The sequence below is a fragment of the Phoca vitulina genome, unplaced genomic scaffold (assembly GCF_004348235.1).
Source record: "Phoca vitulina isolate PV1807 unplaced genomic scaffold, GSC_HSeal_1.0 scaffold13, whole genome shotgun sequence".
Classification (NCBI taxonomy): Eukaryota; Metazoa; Chordata; class Mammalia; order Carnivora; family Phocidae; genus Phoca; species Phoca vitulina.
In genome coordinates, this window is record NW_022589716.1 from 12,236,979 (window position 1) to 12,250,936 (window position 13,958).

Genomic DNA, 13,958 nt, shown 5'->3' on the forward strand with positions numbered 1-13,958 from the left:
GGTCATGAGACATGGTTTGGCCAACCGTGAGTGGGTGGAAGAGACATCCTGCTGTTTACTGCTACTCAGTGTGTATCAACCGGTCCCCATCTTCAGAAGATAATTACAGAGCAAAACAAAGAAGCAAGGTTATCTGAGGAACTGTATTTAGTACTTACCTTTTAAAACTGGTGGTGATTAACCTTGTTTTGAAGAGTGTGTTTGGTAGACGTAAGTAAAATGGATTTGATTGGTCTGCTCTTGAAGGCTGCCAGGGATGCGGCACCATGAAGGCAGTGACCTCAAGAGGACCCTTCTGTCTCCAGAAGCAGAGTGGCCTCTCCCGCTCTCCCCACAGATTGAGCTGACTCTGACTCAGCCATCATGTCACTGTGTGATTAGGTTCGGTAACTTTCTTCTGTGTATTTTCCTCAAGTTAAGTAGACACTGTTTACTGCTCTAAAATAAAAAAGGTCATTTTAATTGGGGAAGAAGCCTTGTTTTGGCAAGTGAAGATGAATATGTGAGCAAGCTTGCCCCCACCAGTGTGCCCCCAACAGCAGATGGAATACAGCCAACTGGCAGTAATTTGGGGTTTCAATGAAATCCTTGTGTTAAATTGAAATGTCTTTGGAAGGAAAGGTGTACAACTTTGCAAATAATTATCAAGGATGACTTTGAAAAGCTTGTTCTCCTCTCAAGCCTGATCTGGTATTCTCACGTTCATTGGCTATGTGTGTCTGGGACAGAAAGAGTTTCTTGTTTTGTTTTGTTTTGTTTTGTTTTTGCTTTATTCTCTTTTTTCTTTCTTTCTTTCTTGTTTTTTTCTTGTTTTTTTTAAACAAAAACATTTAGATACTCATCTGTCAATGACATCTTTGAAGAAAGGGCAGTCAAACTGGGCAGGATTCCATTTGTGCATCAGCCTTGGTGCATAAATGGGCCCCATCCATCTTCTTGGCCTATGACATTGCTTACAGTCCTTCTCTTGAGGGACCTGCCAACTTTCCAGCTGCCACTAGTGTGCTGAATTTTCTTAATTGCTTTCCCTCTGCAAAGGAAGAAGTGGTAGGACTTTCCCTTTGGCCTACCACGACTCTCCAGAGCTCTGGAGGATTCTGTGCACGTCAGGCCACTCATCCATTTTTCTGTTGTTATTAGCAACACAACCCTCAGACTGTAAAGTCCACATAGGTTTGTCACCTCCTCTGTAACTGGCTAAACGTGATCTTGGGTCTCTGAAGATCTATCTAAAATAAGATTGGGATCATAACCTCCCTCACCTTACTCTGGCTTGATTTGGGGATAAAATGAAAAAACAAATAAAATACTGGAATATGAAAAAGTGCAAAAATGCTAGGATTTGAGGTGACCTATTTTTATCTTCAAGTAGACAGCATATTCATTCATTCATTTATTCACTGTTTCCTGACCCCTTTCTTTTACCAGGCACTCTAGATATACTCGAGTAAGAACCAGGCTCCACAATGACATTCCCTCCCTCCCCTAGAGACCTGTAAAATAGCAGTTATTTTTAAAGCCATGTCCACCCAGGGCAGGTGAATAGAAAAGCTGGACAATTATCTAGAAGGTCCTGGAAGTCAAAAACTGTTCTTTTCCTCTCCTGTTGCTCAGAACAGAACCCTAGAGAGTACATAGTGGAGGCATAGTGGAGTGATCCTCAATAAGAATTCTATAAAATGAACTGAACTTGTAGAAACCTGTTTTGCACTCGCTTAGTTATTATTGACTTGAGTTCCATAAATTACATAGATCATGGTGTTAATTCTCTACTCTGCTCGTAATGGGGAGACTGGGCCCTATTGTCCAAAGTCATGGGCGCTGCTTCTACCAAGCAAGGATGGAAATGACATGGAGAGAAAGAGAAATACACAGAGGGCAGAACTGAGTCAGTCACCAGGGAAGGTGGAAGTCTACAGGGGACTTCTCCCCTCTTTGGACATTTTGTCCAACCCTCCTGTTCTCCTTTTGGACTCTTTCTGACAAATACACAATATAGCATCTCAGTTTTCTCTAAAGAAGTTCAGATTTTGGGATTTTTAAATAACAGATAATAAATTCTGATTTTTTTTTTGCATTTGCTTTACAATGTAAATTTTAGCATATCAAAATCTAGAACCTCTTCTACAAATGTTCCAGTTTGATTTCTTAAATAAAATTTAAAAGCTCTCCAAAGGCAAGGACGGTCCGGATTATCTTTGTATTCCTAGTGCTAAGCACAAAGGTTGACGTGTGGTAAATATGTCAAAAATCGTGGCAGAATAAATAACTCAAGGAAGATGGGCTTCATTTTCCCCTCTCCTGTGTAGGTACATAAGTGCAAATTGTACTGTCCAGACAAGGGGAACACAGTATTTGACGAAAACTCTAAGAGGTGCAGTCAACCCCTACAACTCTAATCCATGCCCTAGTAATCTGACACAGACCACTATGAATATTTTAAGGAATAGAAAAACCGTTTAGTTCCCCATCCTAATGGCAGCTGTGCCGGCCTGGTAGTTACCTCTACATCAGTAAAAGTCTTTTCTGAGGTCTGAGCATTGAAGTGATGCTTAGAATAGCTAATCTGATCAGCAGCAGGGAAGGAAAAAAAAAAAAGTAGATGAGAGACCATAGAGGCATTGTTTTCCTACAGAAACAGTTTTTTAACACGGATTTTGTTTTTGAGGTGTGATGTACATACCAAAAATTCACTTATTTTAAGTGTAAAATTCAATTATTTTTAGTAAATTTGGGGGGAGCTCTGATCTGCCAGTCTGTTTCTTTGCAAGAAACACGTTGGAAAAAAAAAAAAGAAAGAAACACATTAAATCCATTCATTGGGGGGAATTTGAAAATGGGGTGATGTGGTCTCACTTGCATAATTCTAGGCAGTACAATGAAGGGGAATGCTTGATGTTAGGACAGAAGATCTCATTTTAACCAGCAAATTAGGAAAGAGATGAGCACTGTGGGCCACCAGCTATTGCCAGGTATGTGATATTTAAACTGAGTGTACTGCTTAAAATGAACCCTTCATTAGAAACGGGTGAATAATGGTTGGCAAGATGTTAGAGGCAAATCATCAGGTTAACAGTACTCCTTTGGCGGCATCTCACATTTTGGGGGTATACGAGTTAACTAGGACGGCAGGAATTACATGTCAGGTCTGCGTCGCGAAACTTCTAGTTTGTCAGATCTGAGCAAAATGAGTGTTTCACCTTGGCAGAAATGAATACCTACCCCTTAAACCATGGTTCTCAACCAGGGGCAGTTCCCTCCCACCCCAGGGACATCTGATAGCATGTAGAAACATTTTTGTCACAACTGGTTAAGAGGGGGATGCTACTGGCATCTAGTGGATAGAGGTCAGGGATGCTGGTAAACATCCCATAAGACACAGGACAGGGGCGCCTGGGTGGTTCACTCGTTAAGCGTCTGCCTTCGGCTCAGGTCATGATCTCAGGGTTCTGGGATCGAGCCCCGCATCGGACTCCCTGCTCCACGGGAAGCCTGCTTCTCCCTCTCCCAATCCCCCTGCTTGTGTTCCTTCTCTCGCTGTGTCTCTCTCTGTCAAATAAATAAATAAAATCTTTTTTTTCTTTCTTTTTTTTAAGTCACAGGACAGCCCCTGAAAACAATAAAGAATTATCTGGCCCAAAATGTCAGTAGGGGAGAGATTGAGAAATGACAGGCAAACTTCAACCTTTAGGGCTTTCAAATTCAAATTCAAAATGTTTTCCCTTATAGGCTCATTTATAAAAAGATCTTGTTCCATTTCTTCCTTTTGTAATTAAGTCATTCAATAAATGTATATCTAGCACGTTACTGTGTACATAGTACTGGGGATACAGCTAGGAACAAGCACCCTCGAGGTCAGCGCGGAGTGTCTGGAGGGTTGTTGGTTGATACACTAAGAGGGCACTGTTGGCATGCTGTCGTACCTGGAGGCTGGGGTGATGGCTGCCCGGTGAAGCATCCTTCCACCCAAATGCCACAGCACCCCCTGAAAACACTGAGTAAGACCAAGGTGCTGCCAATGGAGAGCTTCCATTTGTGTGGGAGATACAGACAACAGACAAGTATTGCATGAATGGGAGAAGAGGAGGGAGGAGGGAAGGCCCCAGAGTGGTAAATGCTCTATAGAAAATTGACCGGGATAGGGAGCCTGGTGCTCAGTTGGTGAAGCGTCTGCCTTTGGCTCAGGTCATGATCCCAGGGTCCTGGGATCGAGTCCCACATCGGGCTCCCTGGTCAGCGGGAAGTCTGCTCCCTCTGCCCCTCCCCCCAGCTCGTGCTCTCTCTCTCTTTCTCTCTCACTCTCTCTCAAATGAATAAATTAAAAAAAAAAATCTTAAAAAAAAAAAAAAGAAAATAGACCAAGATAAAGAGATGAGGTGATGCTGGCGGTGGCGAAGGCAGAGAGGTGTGCTCATCTTCACACATGGATGTTTGGCTGTGTGGCGGGCTCCATGCCTCTCCAGACTGGGGGGGCGGTTAGGGAAGGCCTGACAGGAGCAGAGTCAGGTGGGTACTCTGAGACACAGAGGAGTATCTCAGGTTTCAGGAGTATTTAGTAGGATCTTAAAGCAGGACTGACAGGCAGGTGGGCAGATGACCCAGGGAGAGGTGGGGCACCCAAGGCAGGTCTTCGTTCTAAATGTCAGCTATGAGGTAAGGCTTTTTATGTGTTTGGCATTTGGTTTTCTCGTCTTCTTTTTTTTAAGCTGACAAATAGGAGCAAGCCAGGGCAAAAGGAGGTCTAAGCCAGTATGACTGACAAACATCATAGAAATGGGTTAATGATGGAGCTGCCAGTTATGCTGAATTTCAGGTCACCACGTAGCTGCCCCGCATACCACCATAGGCAGGGATGTGGGCACGGTAAGGATTCCTGTTCCAGAAATAAAAATAGCCCAGAGTTTTGAGAAACTGGATCCTGTGTGCTAACTCCCCAGGATACTCACTGCCAAGAGTCACTGTCCTTTTATAAACCTTATCAAAAGCGCCAGCATATCCTCCACCCAAAAATCAGTGGCAGAATTTTCAGATAACAGGTCCTCATGCCTGGCTTGTGCATTCTGAATCGGCAGGTTGAGACCCCTCTTTTTGAGGTCATGGTGTGATTTGGGCTTTAAAGCCAATGTGAACCAAGGGTTTGGCAGTGAGCCCAGGGCCATTTCACCCCTCTTATAAAATGAGGCTGATTGGTGCTTCAGGTGGATTTCTAAAACAGCCTAGTTTTTAAAGAGGGAGATTGATTTCATCATCACAGAAAAGGAAAGGAATTTACCAATAATGGAGAATGACTTACACCCAGGTTCTATCTGGCTTTAGGGGACCCCTCTGGTTCCTGTCGAGAGAAATAAATTTGTTTATAAATATAGATACAGTACTTGGCAAATGCTTACAGTGAGTGCTCGATCATGAGTAGCTGCTAAATTATCATTGCTATTGCTTCTGTTGTTAGAATGACTATTGGCTACACTGACTACTACTCACTAGCCAGTGCTTATTGCCACGTGCTGTTCTCTGTGAAAACTTGCATAGATGCCATTATGGTATCTTGACATGTTTCACAAAACTTTGAAACGCACACTTTCAGGTACCTGTGCCTTAGAACACAGGTTGGCCAACTATAGCCCATGGGACCAAATCTAGGCTGTAGCCAATTTTGTTTTGTTTTCTTATAGTTTTATTGAGATATATTTCACATACTATAAAATTCACCCATGTAAATTGTACAGCTTATTGGACTTCAGTGTATTCACAGAGTTCTGCAACCATCACCACAATCTAATTTTACAACAATTTTGGGGTGCCTAGGTGTCTCAGTTGGTTAAGAATCCGACTCGGTTTCAGCTCAGGTCATGATCTCACTGTTGGGAGATGGAGCCCCGCGTTGGGCTCCACGCTCAGTGCAGAGTCTGCTTCAGATTCTCTGTCCCTCTCCCTCTGCTTCTTCTCCAGCTTATACGCTATCTCTCAAATAAATAAATAGATAAATAAATAAATAAATAAATAAATAAATAAATAAATAAATAATTTTAGAACAATTTCACCATCCCAGAAAGAACCCTTGTACACACACACTCTCGTTCTTGATACCTATTCCCTACCCCAGCCACAGGATACCACAAATCTACTTTCTGTCTCTATGGATTTGCCTATTCTGGACTTTGCAGATAAATGGAAACACACAGTATATGGCCTTGTGTGATCAGCTTCTTTCACTTAGCTTAATGTTTTCAAGGTCAATCCATATTGTAATATATGTCAATACTTTGTTTCTTTACTGCCAAATGATATTCCATTGTTTGTACGTACACCATTTTGTTTATCCATTCATCAGTTTATGGACATTTGGGTTCCTGTTTTTTAGCTGTTATTAACAATGTTGATAATACAAGTTTTTGTGTTGGTATATATTTCCATTTCTCTTGGGTAGCAGACACCTAAGAGTGGAATTTTGGTGTCATAGGGTAACTCTACATTTGATATTTTGAAGAACTACCAAGCTGTTTTCCAAAGTGGCTGCACCATTTTACAGTCCCATCAGCAATGTATGAGGGTTCCAATTTTTCCACATCTTTACCAACACTTGCTATTATCTGTCTTCTTTATTTTAGCCATCCTAGTGGGTGTGAAGTGATCTGCATTTCCCTAATAACTAGTTATGCTGAGCATCTTTTCCTATGCTACTTGCATTTGTTCATTGGAGGAATGTCTTTTCAGATCCTTTACCCATATTTCAATCACATTATCTGTCTTTTTATTGTTGAGATACGAGTTCTTTACATATTCTGGATATAAGAACTTTGTCTGATATCTACCATCTGTTTTTGTAAACAACATTTTATTGAAATACTGCTATGCTCTTATTGTCTATGTACTCCTTCCTATTAAAATGACAGAGCTCAGTAGTTGAATAGAGACCATATGGACTACAGTGCCAAGAATATTTACTACCTGGCCCTTTGTTCACTCACTTATTTCACCATATTTTTATCTTATCAAAATGAAGTGGATATATAAATCAGAGTCTATGTAAGTAAATGTTGAAGACAGAGCTTCATGTATCAGAAGGTGCCTATCTGTTGTGCCTAATGTTTTTATATATGCGGTTACACAGAAATCCCAATCAAAGATCCTAAGCTTTCTAAAAATATATGCTCTCGTTGTCAGTCAAGACAGTGATTTACTTAATCTTCGCTCTAGTTTATAAACCTCTGAACAGTGTAATCAGCATAATGCTCGGTAGAGCATTGGAAATGCCCTCACATGCTTTGGTGGAAAACAGTTTATGGGATTTTTTTTTTTTTTTCCAACATGACTCATGAGAGATTTGGGGATTTATTTAGCTGGCTTTATCCAGGCAAATCTCCTAGTGACCTTATTGGGATCTTGATCTTGTTTAAGACTAGAATATATGTGACTCATGCTAAATGAAGTGCCCACAGAGGATAAAAGAGCTGATGTGAACCTTCCCTCCCTGGAAGAGAGGGACAGGCATCAGCATAGTCCGAAGCAGGAACATAAATGCTCTGACAGTCAGCCTGAGGACTCTCCTACTCGTGGAAAATGCTTTGGCCAGGTGGTGGTGGGAAAGGGACAGTGCTGATCAAAGACGTGCCCACCACGAGCTCCTGGGTTCTATTCTGGATGAAAAGTTCTGCATGAGACAAGGATCGGCATCTAATTGTCATTCCTACTTCAAGACCAAATTATATGTGAACAGGCGGAGGCATATGGGAGTGTACAATTGTCTTTAAACAAACAAAGAAAAAAGACATTTTGGAATGAATCCATAGTTTGTGGTCATTTTTTATGCTTTTGCATCACTAACTTATTCCTACCAACTTCTGGATTTGTGCTGATATAGACAGGTTTTTAAGCCAAAATTATTTTTGTTATTGAATTATTTCATTTGTGTCATGCATTTCTTGCTCTATTATGCTGTAGGATCATCCCACATCTCCTCTCCCTTATTCTTTCCAGAACCCACCCCAAACAGGTTTCATCCACAGTGAAGTGTTTCTCCTCAATATTACCTATAACTTCCACATTATGGAATCCAAACTGCAAACATTCATTATCTCAGAGTTTCTGTGAGTCAGGGATCTGGGTGAAGTTTAGCTGGGTTCTCGGGCTTGGGGTTTCTCACAAAGGCTGCAATCCATGTACTGTGCCAGGGTCTGTCATGGGGCTGCAAATGAAAATGTTGCTGGGGCTGTGGTCTCATCTGAAGGCTCAACAAACAGAGGAAATGCTTCCATGTTCACTCCTGAGAAGCTTAGCAGCATTCAGTCCTCACTGGTTGTTGGTCAGCAGCCTCCCTTACTTCCTTGCCATGTGTCTGTCTCCACAGGTCAACTCACAATGCACAGGGTCCTACATGATTTGACCCCTAGTTACCCTCTAACCTCAGCTCCTTCTACTTCCACCTTTACTCACTCAGCCACATTGCCCTTGTTCTGTTCTTCAAGCACATTAAACTTGCTCCTATGTCAGTGCCATTGCACCTGCTGTGCCTTCTCCCTGGGACAGTTTTCCTCTAGATATCTTCACCACTGGCTCCATATTTTCCTGCAAGTTTCTGCTCAACTGTTTTGTGGGAGGGATTTCCTGATCACCATGTGTAAAGTAGAAACTCTTCTTCTCCCATAACCGCAGTACTCTGTGCCCTGCACACCTGCTTTTCCACCATATGATATATATTTTGTATGTCTTTATCTTCTCCTTCTGTGAGATGTTAAGTTCAATGGAGCATATACTTTATATTTTTTATTCTCTGCTTCATCTTTGATACTTAGAAAATTGCCTGGCATGCAGAAGGTGCTTAGAAATTTGTCAAATTATTGACTTTGCATTGTTTTGTAACCACATTAGCTAAATCATTCAGACTTAACTCTGACTTTAACTGATTTTAGTGCATATCGTTGGCACTTGAATGGCATGACTCCCACATTTTTAAGATCTTCTTGCACTCCTTACTCTCCTCCCCTTTCCTCTTGCTTTTTATAATTTGTCCCTTGATCAATTAAAGTTGATCTTGAGTCATTTTTCTTCAAAAGCAATGTATTGGTGGCATGCTCACTGACCCATGGCGTATCTGAGAATTGCGATCTTAGTTTGGTTCCTTGTTAAGGTTTGTTTTTTTTATTTGTATGGTTGGTTTCTAGACTTCAGAATTTTTAATTTGTTCTTTAAAACTTGAAAATTTTACCAGGATCCATTTGTTTTGTTTATGTGTTTTTTTTTCTCTAGTATATACTGATTGAGACTTTTATGTACCAACCACTAAGCTAGACTAACTTTTAAGATTTTTTTCATTAATCTCTCCTATAGGAAGCTTTTCTTGATCTATATAATTGGAGTTTTTCTTTAGCTCAGGAACGATACCTTCTCAGATTTTCTTTCCTTCTCTTTGATAAATTCTAATCTATTTATCAGGAAAACCAATTATCCATATGTTAGTTCTTCACATTTGCTCCTTCATTTCTATCATCTTCTATTACTTTCATCACTGTTTCTTTCTTCCATAGTCCTGGAGTGAATATTCCCTACTAGGTATTCTATATCACTGATTCAGTATGTTGCAATATTTCCTTTGTACCTCTGATGGCGGCTATGGTAGATTTTATTCATTTTTTCACTTAGTTATGTATCTAGTTTTATTCATTTATCATTTGCTATTATTAGTTATTATTTTATTATTCATTATTATTTTATGATTGTTTGCAATTATTTACTCCTTTGTTTCTTATAAGGGGAACAAATATCCTTGCCATTGCTGTGTCACTCACTATGCCTTCCTACTGGAGCTGTATGCTTCTGTGCCTCCTTAACTCCAAACTTAGCCGTATACATATTATTGCCAATGGAATGTGAGTGGGTATAATGACAGCAAATCCAATCAGAAACTTTAAAAATTGTACTAAGGTATGTTTTAAAATAGATCTTTCATTCTTCTTCTGCATCTTATGGGCAGTGCTGCCTTTGTTCCTTTTTTAAAAAATATCTTTTAGGAGGATCCATTTAGGTTTCTTTCTTAATTTTAATCACCATTAAAATATGGGATGGTTGCCACTGAACAAGGTGAATGACTTCCCCTTAAGTGTCCCTTATTGTTGACTTCAGAGTAATCCTTGGAGACTAAGATAGAAGACTAGTTGATATGCACAGCCCCTAAACAAATATCCAGTGTCTAGATATCTTCCATCTAGAATGGCATTGCAGACTGGTAAAAGATGCCATGTCCTGCTGCCTGGTAGTCTGACTACTTAGGTGAATCAAAGTCATCTGTAGTTTTCATTCCTTGTAAGAAACAGTAGATAAAAACTGTGGCCTCTAAATTGTGCTTATCTCACTGTCCTCCCTTCCGTGTATCATCCTATTATATGCTACATTGTTGAGATTCTTCCTGTCTAGTGGAGGAAAACAGCAAGGTCTTAATGGCAGGTGTTGTAGGAGTTAAATGTCCACAGACATCTTACATGGGAGGGAATGGTTTCCCTCTGGTTTGTGAAGCCCCTGTCTCAGAGGAAAAATACCAGAGTAAGGATCTGTATGATGGTCATATCTCTGCTTTGGATAGTGGGCATCCATCCTGGAGTCTTGGATATCATTGAGCAGCATTTCCAATTTCTAGATCCTCATAACATTTTTTTTTTCTTTGTATTCATGAGCAACACTACTTATTAGGCAGTAACTAATTTTATCGTTTTCTCAAGTAGCTGCAAGAGAGTACAGCTGAATTTCTACCCCTCCCATTCTAAAAACATCTTTTCCAGCTCAGCAGGGTCATGGGTGATATAAGAACCTTCATTTTTCTTGGTCTTTTCATCTGATTTCCTGGGTCTCGGTGGGACCAGAGTTCTGGCAGTAACACACTGGCTGGTGGTTGGGTTTCTTTTCTCTGCCGTATTTTAAGGTAGGTGTCGGTAGTGCTAGGAAAGGATCCCAACTCTGACTTCTTCAAACCTGTCACATCCCCAAAAATGTTGTTGGGTGTTGGCCTTAGAAAGACCTGCATCCAAATTCCTACTCCACTACTTACTAGTGGTACAACCTTGAACAAATAACCCAAATCCAGTGATTGTCTTTCTTCAACTGTAATGTGGCAATAAAATGCCCACATGGTTTAGTCAATATGAGGCTTAGAGAAAATGAAAGTATTATACTTGGGAAACAACTGACACAAAACTGGGTGCTCAATAAATGTTGAATGTGTGATTACAATTAATATAATAATGCCATCATCTTGATACGTGGTTCACACAGAATGCATGAAGAATGGTGGTTCGGGTTATATTATCCATGTTAACCCCATACTCTTGCAGCTGCACTTGTCAAGCCTATAACTAATTACCTGTGTGACTAGAAAAGTCCTGTGCCTTTTCCATGCTTCTATTTGTAAAATAAGGGCATAGAACTATATCAGGGTAACAAATAGGTTTAACCTTTATTGTTAACTCCAGTTGATCAGTACTGGGAACCTGGAAAACAGACTTAAAAGGATTCTGAGGCCGTGGCTGGGCTCAGAAGATAAATTTGCCAAAATCTATTAGTGATGTCTGGCATGGGTAGGGAGGCTGGTTCTCACAGCTATCCCAAATTTGCCAGGCCTAAACTAAATGCTCTCTAGGGATTTTCTCAACGCCCAGTCATTTGGTTCCTTTTCTGGGTCTTCTTGATGGGCCTTTGTAATTCGGTGACATCCTGTCCATCCAAATGAATATTTAGTATCAGTGGAGTGAAAAGTATGTATGGATACTCCAGTTAAGAATCTGAAAGGAGGGCGCATGGATGGCACAGTTAGTTAAGTGTCCAACTCTTGGTTTTTGGCTCAGGTCATGATCTCAGCATCCTGGGATTAAACCCCATATCAGGCTCCACACTCAGAGGGGAGTCTGCTTGAGATTCCCTCTTCCTCTGCCTCTCCGGCTTGTGCTCTCTCTTTCTCTCAAATAAATAAATAAGATCTTAAAAAAAAAAAAAAAGAATCTGAAAGAGTGGTAGACCATGAAGCAGCTTCTCCAGATGGAATGAGGGTTTCTTTGAGACTTCATTGCAATTTGAGAAAGAAAGAAAGAGAGAGAGAGAGAGAGGGAGGGAGGGAGAGAGAGAGAGAAAGAAAAAAGAAAGGAAAGGAAAGGAAAAGAGAGAGAGAGAGAGAAAAGAAATCAAGTATTTTCATCAAAAGGGAAAACAAGATAGTTCCGTAAAGTTATGCATATAAACCACATCCCAGTGATGCCATGTAGGGTTTGGAATATCATTTGCTGGTAGATTTCTGTCCAATAACATTTAGCAATGGATACACTGGTGGGTTTAACCAAACCAGAAACAGTTATTTCCTGATTTCCAATTGAAAGGTATAGGTTTCTAACAGTTGTATAATTGTATTAATGTGTGCTATGGATAGATTATTTTAGAAATTGATTTGTCCACTTCCTTTAATATTTAGGATCTAAGGCACCAGTGTCTTATTTCTGGGGTAACTCAGGTAATGAGATTTCATTTTTATGAATCTTCAGGAGGAAATCATGCAAATTGCTTCTCACTCTTGCATTTTTGTAAGGAAAAATAGAACACCCAGTTGTCCATTGGTATTTTATCCATCTTAGGCACAACATTCTTCCTGCAAGTCAGGGATATTCACCTTAGTTTTAAAAGCTTTGCAGGTATCTATTTGACACTAGGTCATCTTTCTCTGCAATTTCTATGGCAGGGTATATTCTTCACGCTTTTTTATATGCCTCACTTCAGACAGCTACAGCATCTGTTGGATCCTGCTATTGTGAATTTGTGATCTCTGGCAAAACAAAAATCACCAGTCTATAGTCATACTGTTCCACTAAGTATAATGAAAAATCAGTATTTTAGATGGTTTGCTCAGAAACAATCAATACTATACATGAAATTTGTTCACAGCAAACCCTCAGCAAGGCTCTATGATAGAAGGGCATTTGTAGAGGGGAATTTATGAATATGACAGCAGCAATAAGCAGCTGAAAATAATCTATGAGACATTTTCAAATTACCCCTCATGAGCTGTAGTCCTTGTGAAAGATAATTTGTGGTTCTCACAGAATACCCTGCAAATTGGGTCTTTCATCTGCAATGTTTTTTATAGTTAAAACATTTCATTTCTCATATTAACAAGTGATAACTCTGCATTTGTTAATCTAAACAATTTGATTTCTATTTTTCTGTGCTGAGAGGCTGTTGACATTTCAGGGTAAGTAATTATTTTCATTGCCAACTGCTGTTTGTGGTGACTGTAGGCAAAAGATAGAAATCTGAATATACATAGGCATTGTTTTAATCATTTTCCAAAAGGACTATTCATAAAACAGGAATCTATTTGCCTGAGTTATCATCTGTACTTAGAAATCGAATAGGACATGGGTGTTGATGAGTGAGGATTCTAGTCACATTCAGGCTCTGCTGCGGTGTATTGGAAGCTCTCTCATATGCCCAGTGTGGGCAGAGGGTTGGGGTTGACCTGAAGTATCACCAGACCTCTGGCAGAGCACTGTGCACTTGGGGTCTTAAGTCACAGTAGCAAAAGGGAGCATGCCTTATTGGCCATGGTGGCTCCCAGCTTATGTAATACCCGTTCAAGTACCTTAGCACTGGTTGCCAGGATTACATGACGAATGCTCACGAGAACACCTCTCACCATGCCTGGTGCCTAGTGCCAGGTCTGGACACATTTGGTGAAATGGGGATCTGGGGATGACATATAAAAAGATCTTCTAAATTTCCTTTGTCATGCTGCCTTCTTAGCCAAACTTACAGTCCAGGGCAAGGGAAAGAATGATTTTTTTTTTTCACCTGGATGCGCAGTCTTACCCACCAAAGTGCCACCCAAGGCAGAGTAGAAAGGAGGCACCAGGGTTTGGGATGGAGTTGTTGGGATGGAGTTGTTGGGACAGCCAGCTTTCTCTGGGGTCTGCATTTGATCTGAAAAT

At 40.5% G+C, this 13,958-nt stretch overlaps 1 protein-coding gene across 11 annotated transcripts in view; it reads left to right on the forward strand.

Moving 5' to 3' along the window:
- The window catches only part of CACNA2D3 (calcium voltage-gated channel auxiliary subunit alpha2delta 3), a 960,286-nt gene that overhangs the window by 802,434 nt on the left and 143,894 nt on the right, over nt 1-13,958 (forward strand). The window lies entirely within an intron of this gene.